The sequence below is a fragment of the Lissotriton helveticus genome, chromosome 1_1 (genome assembly GCF_964261635.1).
Source record: "Lissotriton helveticus chromosome 1_1, aLisHel1.1, whole genome shotgun sequence".
Lineage (NCBI taxonomy): Eukaryota > Metazoa > Chordata > Amphibia > Caudata > Salamandridae > Lissotriton > Lissotriton helveticus.
The window spans coordinates 806,158,535-806,172,951 of NC_136057.1; the positions used below are offsets into that span (position 1 = coordinate 806,158,535).

Sequence of the window (14,417 nt, forward strand, 5' to 3'; positions counted from 1 at the left end):
AAACGCAGGGAGCCGATGAGGTTATGAAGGAGGCTGTGCTCTGGGGGCGGGGCTGCAGGGAGAGCGGGCCAGGTGTCAGCTATTGGCCGGGCAGGGACTCCTGGTAACTGGAGTCCCTGCAGTCGCTCGCAGCCCTGCAGCGCTTCCTAAGCTCGCCTTGGCAACAGCAGCAATCCGCAGTTTTGGATCCCGGTATGGCAAAGTCCTTCCCCGCGAAGCGTGACCCGCGCAGCGGGTACCGCAAGGAGTGGGGTGGGATCAGATCCAACAACGGGGTCAGAGTCCAAGGTTCAATTAGCACTGTGGGTAGGGCAATAGAACAAGCAGAAGGTCCCACAAACGCAGGGAGCCGATGAGGTTATGAAGGAGGCTGTGCTCTGGGGGCGGGGCTGCAGGGAGAGCGGGCCAGGTGTCAGCTATTGGCCGGGCAGGGACTCCTGGTAACTGTAGTCCCTGCAGTCGCTCGCAGCCCTGCAGCGCTTCCTAAGCTCGCCTCGGCAACAGCAGCAATCCGCAGTTTTGGATCCCGGTATGGCAAAGTCCTTCCCCGCGAAGCGGGACCCGCGCAGCGGGTACCGCGAGGAGTGGGGTGGGATCAGATCCAACAACGGGGTCAGAGTCCAAGGTTCAATTAGCACTGTGGGTAGGGCAATAGAACAAGCAGAAGGTGTATATATTTTATAGGGCCAACAAAATTATGTTAGCCACAGTAATTAAAAATGGTAATACCCTATTTACCTAATCAGTTCCCAAATACCATAGTTCATTGACCACCTAAAAAATAAACACTTATTTCATTTTAGAAATTATAATAATGTGATGATGTCGAACTCACTCTCAGGTATTGAGTCGTTGAAGTATTGAAAGCCCTCCGTTTATTTCCTTGTATTTGCAGAGAGCAGGAATTGATATAATCCTGATTCTGTGGTAAAGGATATGATACTAAAGTTAATTATGGTCTATCCTCACCATCATTCGATACGATTTGGTTAATCCTATTTATACAAATCGAACATTGGATATCCAAAGAGCACTCCAGTGGATGTGAACATGTAAGCGAATAATCATAGGGCTGGTCGCTCTAATTAAAGTTCAAGAATGTCAAGGACTTATAAACATACGGGTGGACTATAGGACATGTACAATACTCAATAACCACTATGAATTAAAAATAAGTTCTGATAAGGACGTATCAATCACCTAATATTTGGTCAAAAATCCACTCATAAAGTTTGTAAACGACACGTACAAAGATAAAACACACTGTGGGGTATTTCATAGAAATAGATTATTGCAATAAACTAACAACTAATAAATACCCGCTTGCATGATATGGGGGCATAAACGTGGTCATAGTAAATAGCAATTATTATATAGTCTATGCACCTTTGAGAAATACGGTTTAGAACTTGAATATTCAACTCCGCGTTTTCACCACCGAGCAGTATAGAGCGGTAAATCTCCGAGCAGTCTGGAGCAATAAATCTCCTGCATAGCGAGAGAAAAAGAATTATTTCGAAACAGACTTCAGGCATCTAATGTCAAACCGAAGTCTTATTAAGAGAGTCAGCCACTGCAAAATAAAATAAACAGAGCTTAATAATATTTAAAATTTCTCACACCTTAAGGATTTCTGTGATCGAGTGAGCCTCTAGGAGGTTAAAAACTAATATGCGGGGCACTCGACGAAGAAAACACAGTGTTGAGCGGAATAACGTATAAATTCCTAAGAAAAAGGAATTAATAAATGTTAGAGGAATTTCTAACGTCCACAGGTAATTAAATAATCAATGATAATAGCGATAAACAAAAAGTATTACCTTAAAAACATACGGTTTCTATCATTTCTAAAAAATGTGATGCAGCCAGTATTTATGCTGATAAAGTTGTAACGAAAACGTCTGCACGGTATCCTGTAGATATTCAGGAATCTGTTCATAAAATAGTCAGGGCGAGATAGTTAAAAACCTATTGTCTAAATAGATCCTTTGAAGCTAGCGTTTCTAAATGTTAAATGAGTCCGAAAATTCGGACTCGTTCAAAATTATCAGAGGCGCTTACCGTCTAGAGATAAGACGTATTGCTTCCGTGTAGCTTCCAAATACCGACGTTCCTTCGATCCCAAGATAAAAACGGATAACCAACCTCCATGAAAGGCAGTGCAATTTAAATAGCCCGCCATTTTCACGGTCTCAGCGTTCAATTACGCTATCATAGTGATAGAAAAAGGACTATTCAAAAAAATGCGACTAGAAATCAAAAATGGACTTCCGATAGTTGCAAGAATGGTATATACCGTGAAGATGGCGAACAGGTAACCAATAATAAACGACGACAAGCGGAGGACACTCCTACTTGTGCATAAACATCACTTGATTAATGGGTGTTTATAGCAGATATGTATAGCATGTACAGCATATACATTCATTATAGTGTACAACCTATCCCATAATACTGCGCCAACTAAACAAGGTACTTGATCCTTTAGAGTTGAAATGACGGCTAAATAAATGCCGCCATCTACAATATAAGCACACTTACTAATTTGCCAATAACAGCAAAATTAGTGTAATTATCACATTAGGCCAGATCATCACGAAATGATGTCAGCCACAAGGTGACAGCAAGCCACTCTATTAGCTAAATACTACATCAAATAAAGGTTACTCAAAATTGGTTTAAAAAAAGAGGAATCGCAGGAAATCTAAATTACAAATAGAGGTATCAATTGTATGGAAGCAAAGTCGGATGTTTTCACGGTCCAAAGATTGCTATATACAGTGCACTGGACAGTTAGAAAAAGAAAAAATAACTTTCTCTATATATGTATATAAGGCTGCAGAAGGTATTCTTACTTCATAAAAAAGGGGGAAAGAAACATATACTCATATAATAGCATTCTCCCACGGAATATCACTATTTAATCCGTTCTTGAATATTCCTAGACTGAAAATCCAGAAGACTTCTCTTTTCTTCCGCACTTTACTGCCTCCTTTGCTATCAGCTAGTCTGATCTTTTCTATAATCCTCCACTTGAAGTCTTCAGGTTTGTGTTTTTTCTCCTGAAAATGTTTTACTAGTGGTGCCATAACCTTGTTAGTCCGTATTGCTGAGCGATGCTCAGTTAATCTAACTTGGATTGGTCTAGATGTCTCGCCAACATAACCCAGTTGGCAGGGGCACAGGATAAAGTAAATACAATTAGCCGTCTTACAGTTCCACATCCCAGTAGCGCTCATACGACATCCATTATGTTCAAAGGACTCACCATTCAGAATGTTATCGCAGGATTTGCAGGCTGAGCATTTGACTGTACCTTTGACCGGTAGATTATCCGTTATAGATCTCTGGGTAAATTCTGATTGTGCATGGTTGTTGGTAAATCGAGAATGCACAATCAGATCCTTCAAGTTTTTATTTCTTTCATGAGCAAACAAGGGTTTAGCTAGTTTGACATTGGCTGTCGGATTTGAGTTCAATCAGGTTCGCCAGTGTTAGGAATTTTTCCTTCTGCTACTTTTTCTCAGGATGGATGTATACGTTGATAAGTATTACTTGCCAGTTTGACTTGGAGTAAAGTTTACCAGTGAGCTTTAATACTTGCAACCAGTTTTCTACGGCATCTAATTCTTCTATTACCCAAACGTATTTTGCCTTAGCATAGATTGATAATGCTCCTGTAGGAGGCCCGAAATTTGAGAATTTTTTTGCCAGAATATGATGTCCTATGTAGCCCAGAATAGGGACTGGTTTCATGTTCCATGTTTCTTGGAGCAACATTAGATTTTGTAAGAAGGACAGGGTTTTGTAGTCTTGGCCCATTTCTCTGAAGCAGTGGACATTCCATGAGCAGATCTTAATTGTGTCCAAACCCATTACTCCAGAGCCGTGGTTGTTCCTTGAGCAGTTCTTAAAGTCGTCCCTGTTGTTCCTGCCTCAGCACACCCCCTTGGTGTCATCAGGACATGTTTGAAGACTTTCATCAGGTGCGTTTTTTGCTCAGGGCCGTTGGCACCCAGGACCAGTCCTGACTGTTCCCTGGCTAATGTTCGAAGTTTGATGGGCTTGCCATTACATCTTTGTGGGTTGAGTTGTTTTGTGCAGTTGGCGAGACGGCGAGTTGTTTCTAGCACCACGTAGGCAAGTTTTTTTGGCCTTTCCCGAAGGATTGTCCCATTTTTGGTATCGCTGTGCTTTGTAAAAGGGGGTATGGATTTGTTAGTCATTTGTGGAGCCTTGAAGTGATTCCCCAGGCTTCGAATGTTGTTCTTGTTGTGTAGATCCTGTCCACTAGTTCCTTGGAAGTCCAAGTCAAAGATTCTTCTGTGTCTAGGGAATACGCAGTTGGGTGGAATTCTACGGCTACAAGATCTTGTGATGTTATCCCCTTTAATTCCAGTATCTCTTTGAACAGCGTTAACAAGTTCCCTCGGTTCAGTATGTCTTGTCTTCCTTTGGTGGGGTACTCTGGCACGAATTTCCATTTTGATGTAGTCTCTATGATGTTGTTTAAAGGACTTGTAGTATCATCTTTGGCTGGTTGGGATTTATGGGTGTTGTGTGTTTCCCAACCTATTTGAGTTTCTTGGCCAATGGGTTGTTTGGGAGCCCTTTCTTGTGATAAAGCCTTGAAATTTCCTTCTTTTGTTTCTGTCTCCGAGTTCCCAGGATTTTTGTGTGTTGATGGCCATGGGGTCTCAGTTTTTGACTCTGTGAAAGAGAGCTTGCAGGTGTGGCCCTTCTTATTTATTGTAACTGTTATTGCTATTTGGAAGCTTTGTTCCTTATTTTTGGATTTCTCAGAAAGCTTTACCCCTAATATTTCTTCCACTTTAGCAGGGTTATTCAATTTCCCTTCCTTCTTTTATGTGTTGGTACTTTGTGCCTCCTTATCTGGGCTTAGGTCTCTATGACTTGAGGGTGCTAATGCTGTCTGGACCAGAGAGATTTTTACTACCCCTTCTCCATTGTTAATCGGTTGTTTTTGATCTGATCTCCCCTTCTCGGGTCCTTGCTTTTGCACCCCTTTATAAACCTCTTGTTTTTTGGTTAGGTTGATGTATTCCTGGCTCCTTTTCTCTTGATTGCTGGAAGCTTTGTCAGGTGGGGGCGCATTAATTTTATTTGACTCAATCCTACTTACTGATGAGATTGTTATTGGAGATGACAGACATATGTGGTTAGTTTTTATTGAGAAGCTTCCATCTTTTTGATTTTTCCTCTTGTCGGGGGGGGGGGGGATGGAGGCTACCCCCCTCTCCGCCAGATGACGTCCCACCGAGGTAACGGTTGGTAGGGGTTTCCCTTGATTAACTGCGGCAGTTGTATCTTATTTTATTGTGTTTATTTCCAACATTTGAAAGAGGTTGGCATCATTAGATAAGCAGACGGAGCAAGTGCCTGTATGCTAGAGTTTTCTAATAGGTCTTCCGTGAATACATTTTTATTGCCCAAGTATGATCTTTGTTCCTATTTCTTTGTTTTTGCTTGGTGAGGATACGTTCTGGTGCACCTGTGCTGGTATGTAGTTAGCTGTCTACTTGCTAAAATCGCTCCCTGTGGGGCTGGAATCTCTGTTTGGGCTTTACCACTATCAGCCTTGGTGGAAGGAGGACTTGTTTTAGCGGAGATGGAAGTGTCCTGTTGTTCGGACATTCCTGAATTGTGATGGCTTTTTTTGTCCTTTTTATTTGAGATTATTTGACTCGGCAAACCGGATACCTCTTCAGTTGGAGCATACATTGCAGCCATTGGATCCTTTAGGAAGACGAATTTCAGTTTTCCATTTTTGCTGCCAAAATTAAAGAGTGTTGGTTCCGGAGTTGGTGCCGAAACTAGCCTCTCTCTCGACCTGGGCGTCTACCTTTTTTTACTCGATGAAGGAGTTAGTACCGTTGAGGGGATGTTTTTTCTCTTTTTTTTGTTGCCACCAGGCGAATTTTTCTTGATCTCATCTTCCCTGAGTAAGTTCATTTTCCTTGGCTTTAATTTGTTTTAATTGGCCCCTTAGTCCTGTATTTGTAGGGTCTGGAGATGTTTTAAGAGTGTATGCTTCCTCTATTGCAGATCATGTTGCAAGGTGCTATTGCCATTACTGGCCAGTTGGCAGTCGTTTTCTGGGGATCTGGGGTCCCTGCACCTTCCTACTCCCCCCACTGGCTCCCTCACAGTGGGCAGACAAAAGCAGACAGCAAGAGCTGGCTAGCAAGCAGGCTAGAGAGCGCAGTTTTCTTTTAAGAATGTCCACCTAGGTATCACAGACCTTTCTTTAGCGCAGCATGGCGACTGTCTGAGAATATGCAGTCCCAAAGAGCTGTGGATCCTGCGAGGCCTGTGGGGGTTTTGATGCGGGGGAACGCGGAGCCAAACAGTGATGAACAGCTGCACAAAAAATCCCAACTCCTAGCTCACTCCCTGGCCCCTCTGCTATTGACAGACCTTTTGCGGGAGCCCCCCTACGTCTCCTTTCCTCTGTAACTTGCTTGTGACAGCCTCTAGAAGGCGTATCCGGTTCCTTGGCGGTTCCTGAAGCGGGACCTCCGCGAGTCAAGACCGGTCCAGAGTCCGGAGTCCCCCGGGCCACTGAAGGAACCCTGAAACCTTGAGTCGGCTGCCGCACCCAAAAGGAGCACAACTTGGCTCAGCTCAGGACTGGTTGGGGTAGTGGAGGCTGATGGAGCCTGTGGGGCAAGGAAATGGGATGGCAGAGAGCAGGGCACGCTGGAGAGGAAAACAGGGAAACAAGGAAACGGGGAGACAGAGAGCAGGGCACACTGGAGAGTCGCGAGCCACACCCAACCTAGTTGGACCGCTTCTATGGACTCGCCAGGCACACACTCAGCAGCCGCTGCTAAAGGCGGCCTTGCTCTCTCGCGCTTACCCGCTACCGTTACTGCCTTCCCTTGGAGTCCTCAGCTGTCCAAAAGCCAGAGTCAGAGACTTATGCGCCCACTTACAGACTCCATTAGAGAATCATGCACCCACTCAGAAACCCATTCAGATACTCATCACCCACTCACAGATGTACGCAGACACTTGTGTACCCATTCACAGACTTACTTAGATATTCATAGGCTCTGTGACAGACCCACTGAGACATGTATGCACCCACTGACAGACCCACTCAATAACTCTTAGACTACTCACAGACATAAAAAGAGACTCAGACCTGCACTTATAGAATAATTTAGATACTGATGTGCCAAGTGTGAAGCACAGAGTCACTTATATAGTTATGAATTTTAAATGTGCTAGTGTCTATTGAATGTCTGCTTTTGTGTCGTGTATTCGCTATGTGTTTGTGAATTTTGACAAAAATAGATATTTTAAAGAGCATGGACAACATTTTGGGGAATTAGGATAGCTCTGAGGAGAGCCTTTATGATGATTGGGTGTATACGATAGCTTCACATAAGATAGGGTGCAGAGTTTCAAGTTGCTGAGAAACACCCTGTTGCTGTCATTTGTGAAGTGAATTCCATCGCTTCTATACATTCCATACATGTCAAAACGAACTTGTTGTTATAAATAGAGCCCATGTTATGGTCTCTGTGGCATGTAGAAACTGTTTTATTAACATGTTTCCTGGCTTTGTCAATCTGTGGACAGAATTGATTAGACCACTTCCATTTTTGCCTTTGGCATATGTTGGAGTACACCAAGGTAGTGCGAGGGAAAAGTGTAATTAGTTGTACAAAGGTATCTTTCATTAGGATTTCCAGTCCTACCTCTGTCAGCGTATCCAGGTCATTGCCACCACAGTGCACACTCATGAGGTCAGGGGGTTGGCAATCCTCAATGCTTTCAACGAAAGGTTACAAATGGTACCACTTTAACCCTCTTTAGCCAATCCAAGTAATATCCACATTAGCCAAACCCAAGTCCCTGTCAATGACCCTCTTTTTAGCAGCCTCTCCAGCCCAAAACACATTTCTGTGGCCCAAAATCCACACTCTAAAAGGTTTGGATTGAAGCAGAAGTAGCAGAAAGGAGAAGGCTGGAGCTGAATGAGGCAGTTTTTAATATGAAAGGCAGTTAAAATGGATGTGATGTGGTGTAAATTTGAAGGTGAATAAAAGTAGGGAGTGTCTCTGAAGAATAAGTAAGTAGATCTCTCCTTGGCTATACTAAAAATAAAAAAGTGTAACGGAACCTTGGATATGCTTTTATTTCTGGATAGTAAACCAACCATGCTGCCGTTGATTTTGTAAGTAGTATGGTCCTTCTAGAATGTGCTGCAAACGTGTGATGTACTGGTTCTATTGGGCTGCTATGGAGACTCTGCTAAGAGTGTATTGGGGAAGGGTGTTAAAAAGAGAGTTGTGTGTGTTTTTTTTTTAAATTAGACGTGTTTAGAGTTATTGTTGAACAACAATGATTTGCTTCCCTAGTGAGGGTTATCATATAAATTGTAGTGTATTTTTAGAGTAATAAAATAACCTGGCAGAATATGGTTTTGGACTTTCGTAATCATTCACAAATTCAGTGCGGTGGTCACAAATAATTTGTGAATATACACAAACACTCTTCCGTTATGGTCTTCTTTATAAAAGTGCATCAAAGGATTAACACATACTAACCTTTCAGAAGTAGAGCAACAAACCTAGAATATAAAAGGCATGTTTTTATCTGCTGCCTTCTGCAGTATCAGAATGTGCCAAGTTGAAAAGGTTGCTATCACGGTTGCTTTGTATAAGAGTGGTGTGCCATTCTTATGCTTAGTTATCACATTCTCTGATAGTATTGTATTTATCTGATATATCACCAATGAACTAAATTTTCAGGTATGTCAAATAGATTGAACTTTCAAATATTTTTGGGGGAAAAGGTAGATATTTATATGAGGTTGGTAAAAGTGAGTATGATATACAGACAAGACAATGTATGAGTGGTTGTGTGTGTTTTATATATTTGTATATATTCATTAATAGGTGAGTAAGTCTCTTTCTGGGTGTGTGAGTGCACAACTGTTTCTCTGAAAATGAGGCTAGGTGCTTGTGTGTGAGGTTGCTTAACAATGTGTTGCCCTAAAACTGTATATTGTACATGCCTTGTTTTGCTGCATGCTTTAGTTGGCTTAAAAACTGCTTGATAAGCTTTAGATTTATACTAACAATATACTAGAAACTCTGCCAAGTTTAGAGGTCCATGCATGATGTGCTGCTCAGAAAGAATGTTTTTCTTTGCACTCTGAGATTTGTAGACTTATTTATTCTATTTTAAAAGAGGACTACAACTCACAGAATTGAAATGAAAAACATGCCCTGGAGCAGTACGTAACACATGGACCTGTTCTACCACAGAAATATTGCTTAGAGATACCCATGGAAAGTGTTTTTATACAGGAAGAGCACTTGGCATAGCTCTCTACCACTTTGTTTAGCTCATTTTGTAGTTATAACATTGAGTGTAGTTCAGCAAATTTACAGAGTAAAACTAAACACCAAGATAGCGTCTTGTATCGCCATTCACACATACACTGATCACACTACTCATAAACCCAGCCACTCATCCATTCAACCACTCATTCACCCACTAACTCACTGACACAGTTAGTAATACACTGTCTCACTTACAAATACATCTACTACTATATGATCTTACTATCGATAAAGATATTCACATGTTTAATTAGTTCCTAATACAGGTACTAAAACGTGCACTCAGTCACCTACACTGTACCTTATACAGCCAGTGAGCCGTGCATACAATCACTAACATACTTAGTCACTTTCCTGTGTAACTACTGATACACCCAATCACTCACCCATACAGCTAGAAAGACATCCACTGACTCCTGTAAGCAGTGATACATACACTTACTAACTTACCTAAACAGCTACTAACACAGCCAGTCCCTTACTTATACAGTTATAGCCATTCATATTCACTATTACATAAAGGCACCGACTATGTCACTTACTCACCTGTACAAGCACTCACACAGACAATTACTCATTGATACACACTCTCATGTGCACGCTTACTCTTCTGTGGGTGTACTCACCCATTTACACAGATGCAGACTGTGGCACACCCAGTCACACAGTATTGTATACACTACCACACCCATGCACACACTGATGCAAACACTGAGACACTCAGGCACAGTCATGCATAGACTGACACACACAGGCACACAGTCACTCATACACTAATGCATCCTCCCACACACGGATCTATACAGTAACATACCCAGGCATTCACTGAAACACCCAGAGACACTCTTGTGTATACACTTATACACCCAGGCACATACTGTTCTATACACTATTACACCCATACACACAATAATATAGCTACTTAGATACCCGGACACACACTGATGCAAACACTTACATAGCAACTGACTTACTCATTGAGGTACTTACACACACATTCACTTATCAATATAAGTACTCTTACAGTTAGGTATTTGCCAACGTATACAGTCTCTTACACCTCCATTCAGACCGATTTACTGCTACTTACATATACAGTGACTAACTTCTTCACCAGCCGTGGTCCCTGCAGGTAACAGCAGTGGGGCTGGGTGGAGGGCGATTCAGACGGACGTTGACAAGGGAAAATTGATTATTTTATTTTCCCTGTGCATCGTCCCCCAATATCCACCCCACCTGGCCCTCTGCCCCACCGCAGTTACCTGCACAGACTGTGGCTGTTATACACACCCTTACCTACCCAATCACTCATCCCTACAGCCACTAACATGCCCACTCACTCACTTGTACACAGATTTACCTATGCTATCACTAACTCATACACTAACACTTACAGTGTCTCACCTATGAAGCCAGCCGCACAACAACTCATTCAATCATACAGGTATTCACACATACATTCACTCATCCATGCAGCCACTCATACAGGCACTCAATCACCCATCTAGACACTCACACACACTGCCACTTACCCTTACAGCTAGTGACACACAGCCAGACACTCACCTATGGCAACCACTCAATTACACAACTAATGACACACCCATTCAACCCATATAAGCAGTCACATACTTAGTCACTCAATCACAACCAATGCCTTATCCACACAGCCACTCACACAGCAGCTCACTCACTCGTGCAGTCCCTAATATACCTCCATTTCACTCTGACAGTGGGTCACACCCCCACTTCTTGACTCAAATACCAACAGCTACAGTCATTCACTCATGCAGCCACTGACACAGACAAACACTCAAAGACCCATGCATACACAGTCACTCACCCCTAGAGCCATTAACATACTCAGTCACTCACTTATACAGACATTTACCCGCCTAATCAGTTACTCATGCAAGCACTCCGACACCGCTCACTTCCCTTTACAGCCACTTACACATCCACTATCTCACCCATGTAGCCACTCACATAGTCACTCATTTACCCATAGAGGCACCCATGCATTGATTCACTCATACATCCTCTCACACAGCCTCTCACTCATGCTGTTACTTACATACCCACTATCTCACTCATACAGCAGCTCATAACCCACTCATTCACTCATACAGTCACTCTCACATTAATACAGGCACTCATCCACCCAGTCACACATCCAATCATCACTCACCTATATGGACACTTACCCAGTCAGTCATTTTTTAAAGGCACTACCACACTCAGATACTTACCTATACAGCCACTAACACAAACACTTACACAGCCTTTCCTTCACCCATACATGAACTCACAGAGGCAGTCACTCACTCATGCAGCAACTAAAACACCCTATCACTCACCCAAGCGCCACTAACAAAGTCACTCACTTATACAACCACTCCTCTTTACATAATCACAAACATACGGTTTGTCTTTTTTTAACCATGAAAGGTGGTTCTGACAAGAATCTTTCTTTTCTTTTTTTCTGGAACTATTTTGTTTAGGTTTTTTTGTTTTAATACATTTTGTATATTTTTGTATTTTTCCTTAAATAAAAAGGCAACAAGGAAAAAAAGTTCTATCCAGAAACACAAAATAAGTAGAAAAACTGGTGTACATAAACAAAATTAACAGCTATGTTTTCTCACAGTTTACAAAATAAAATCAACAGATTGCTCGCTGGCTTTAAGGGTGGTGTTGAAGTTGAGACACAAAGTACTAATCCTCTTTAATTCTGGAGATATTTGTGGCAGCTGCTTTTCCACTTCTTTCAGGTACTCTCTCTTCAGGAGTAGGTGGCATTGCCCTAGAGATTGATGGACCCTCTGCACGTCTCTCCTTTTGCACCCTCTTGAGATGGTTGTTGTGGTATGTTTTTAAATGAGACAATATGCTTGTTGTCCCACAAGAATATTTTTTATCAGTGCCCCTTGAAAGGATTTTCTCGCACAAGGTGCACTTCACAAATTTTGCACTTTTTTTTCTTTGACGGACTCAATAGTAAAAAAGTCCCAGGAAATGCTTTGCCTTTTTAAGTCTGGTTCCTCATCAGAGAAGTCGTCATTATGTTATTTTGCCTCCTGCTCTTCAGTATGTTGTGCCAGCTCCTCCTCCTCTCTTCCTCCTGTTGCCATTTCCTATTTTTTTTAAATGACAAAAAAAGAGTTCTGCACTAAAAGTACTGGACAGCACCTAATAATATGTTACTGTATAGATCCGTGTGTGGGAGGATGCATTAGTGTATGAGTGACTGTGTGCTTGTGTGTGTCAGTCTATGCATGACTGTGCCTGAGTGTCTCAGTGTTTGCATCAGTGTGTGCATGGGTGTGGTAGTGTATACAATACTGTGTGACTGGGAGTGCCACAGTCTGCATCTGTGTAAATGGGTGAGTACACCCACAGAAGAGTAAGCGTGCACATGAGAGTGTGTATGAATGACTAATTGTCTGTGTGAGTGCTTGTACAGGTATCAGTTGGAAGCTTCAGAATAGAGAAATGGATAGGAACTTTCTTTGAAGATTAATGAAAACTCTATTCTTCAATTGTTGGAAATGGTTCTCTTTAGGGTGCTTTCCCTCAACTTTTCACTTTTGTCCCTCCTAGGTTTACGCTGATCTACGTGCTGGCCATAGGATTTTGAATGCTTTGATAATGCCATTCGGTGCTAAAGCGCTGTGCTTGTCATATATATACTAGTGATTGGTGACTGGTATGTACTGGTGATTGGTGTATACATGGTTGGCTGATTTGAATTAGCTAGAAGTCCCTTGCCCAGTGGTAAGACATATACCTAGAGCCTGGAAACTATGGTACTAAGTGGGCCTGCAGCACTGGTTGTGCCGCCCACAGATGTAGCTCTTCAAACGTACCACAGGTTTACCATGGCAGGGCCTGTACGTGCAGGTTACTGTTACTCAGCTTGGAATTTGAAAAGCTACTTGCCAAGTTCTGCATGTCTCTTGCTACATCTGTGTGCTCCCTGAGAGCAGGGTGCGTGTAGGTAAGAGGTAGAGCATGTGTACATTTGCACTACATGCCCTACTAGTGAATAACTTTGAACGGTGCTGTGAGGCCTGCTTCTTGAATTGATTAACATGGTGGAATCTGTGGAAAGGATATTGGACTGTATTTCCTGATTGCAGAAGAAAAGCAGTATGGTGTTTAGTATTGATGGATAAGTAATGGGAAATCCTTTCTGCTAGTGAGAGTGGATCTGACATTACTAATGTGGAAATGTCACTTTGGGAAAGTGGGCATGTCTATGCTTGTGGCTCTCTGTGTGCCTATCAGCCTGTCTCCAATAAACATCTGGGTGCTGGGGGAACAGCTACATCTGTGGAGATCCTGATAGACAGCAAAAAACTAGGGGCACTCAATGGAAACTGCAGATCTCTGACTCTGAGGGTTCTTGCTGGGGTGGATGCATTCAAAGGGGAAGGGTTCTAACCAACCCCACTAAGGATATTGACTAAGCCTTCCAGGGTAGGATTGCAGACAGGACTAAATTTAGAGGGGCCAGTGCATTTTTAAAAGTGCCATTTTGAACTGATCTCATCTTGAAAGTCCATTGTGGGTATAACAACTGGGGCTCAGGAGTTTAGGGATACTTTTGGGGTTACAAACATTCTACGATGGTTCGACACTGGGACATCAACAAGATAAACCATTGGTGCAGGGGGGACTGCAACTGGATCATCTGCAGAATTCTGGTGGCCAGAAACTTGTACTCCAAGAAGGGGACTATCAAATTTTTGACTGGATTTTGCTAGTCTGCAGTCAATCACCTGCTGTCATGGCCCGGGGCCCTAAGCCCTCTCCAACTCTCTAAGTGCCGATTGGCTGGCCTCCAGTCCACGAGGTCCCAGGGAGAGAAAGGATCTCCCTGTTTCTATGGGATTGTAAGGACCACACAGGCTGCGATGGAAATGGGTGGCAGTTATCATCTTTTGGGACAAGGACCATCCTAACGTTTGCAGTAATCACACTGTGTAGAGGAGTGTGATCGTAAAGATTAGCTACCCACCTGGGGTGCAGTAATGA

General features: G+C 42.7%; 1 protein-coding gene and 1 long non-coding RNA gene across 2 annotated transcripts in view; one reads left to right on the forward strand and one right to left on the reverse strand.

The window, feature by feature from the left end:
- Positions 1-14,417, forward strand: part of LOC144770857 (uncharacterized) — a 578,425-nt gene that overhangs the window by 515,662 nt on the left and 48,346 nt on the right. The gene's annotated exons all lie outside the window — the stretch shown is intronic.
- Positions 836-1,718, reverse strand: LOC144770852 (uncharacterized). Its single transcript, XR_013599053.1, has 3 exons — positions 1,623-1,718; positions 1,387-1,488; positions 836-922 (listed from the first exon to the last, which is right to left on the reverse strand). It is a non-coding gene; the product is annotated as an uncharacterized LOC144770852 (long non-coding RNA).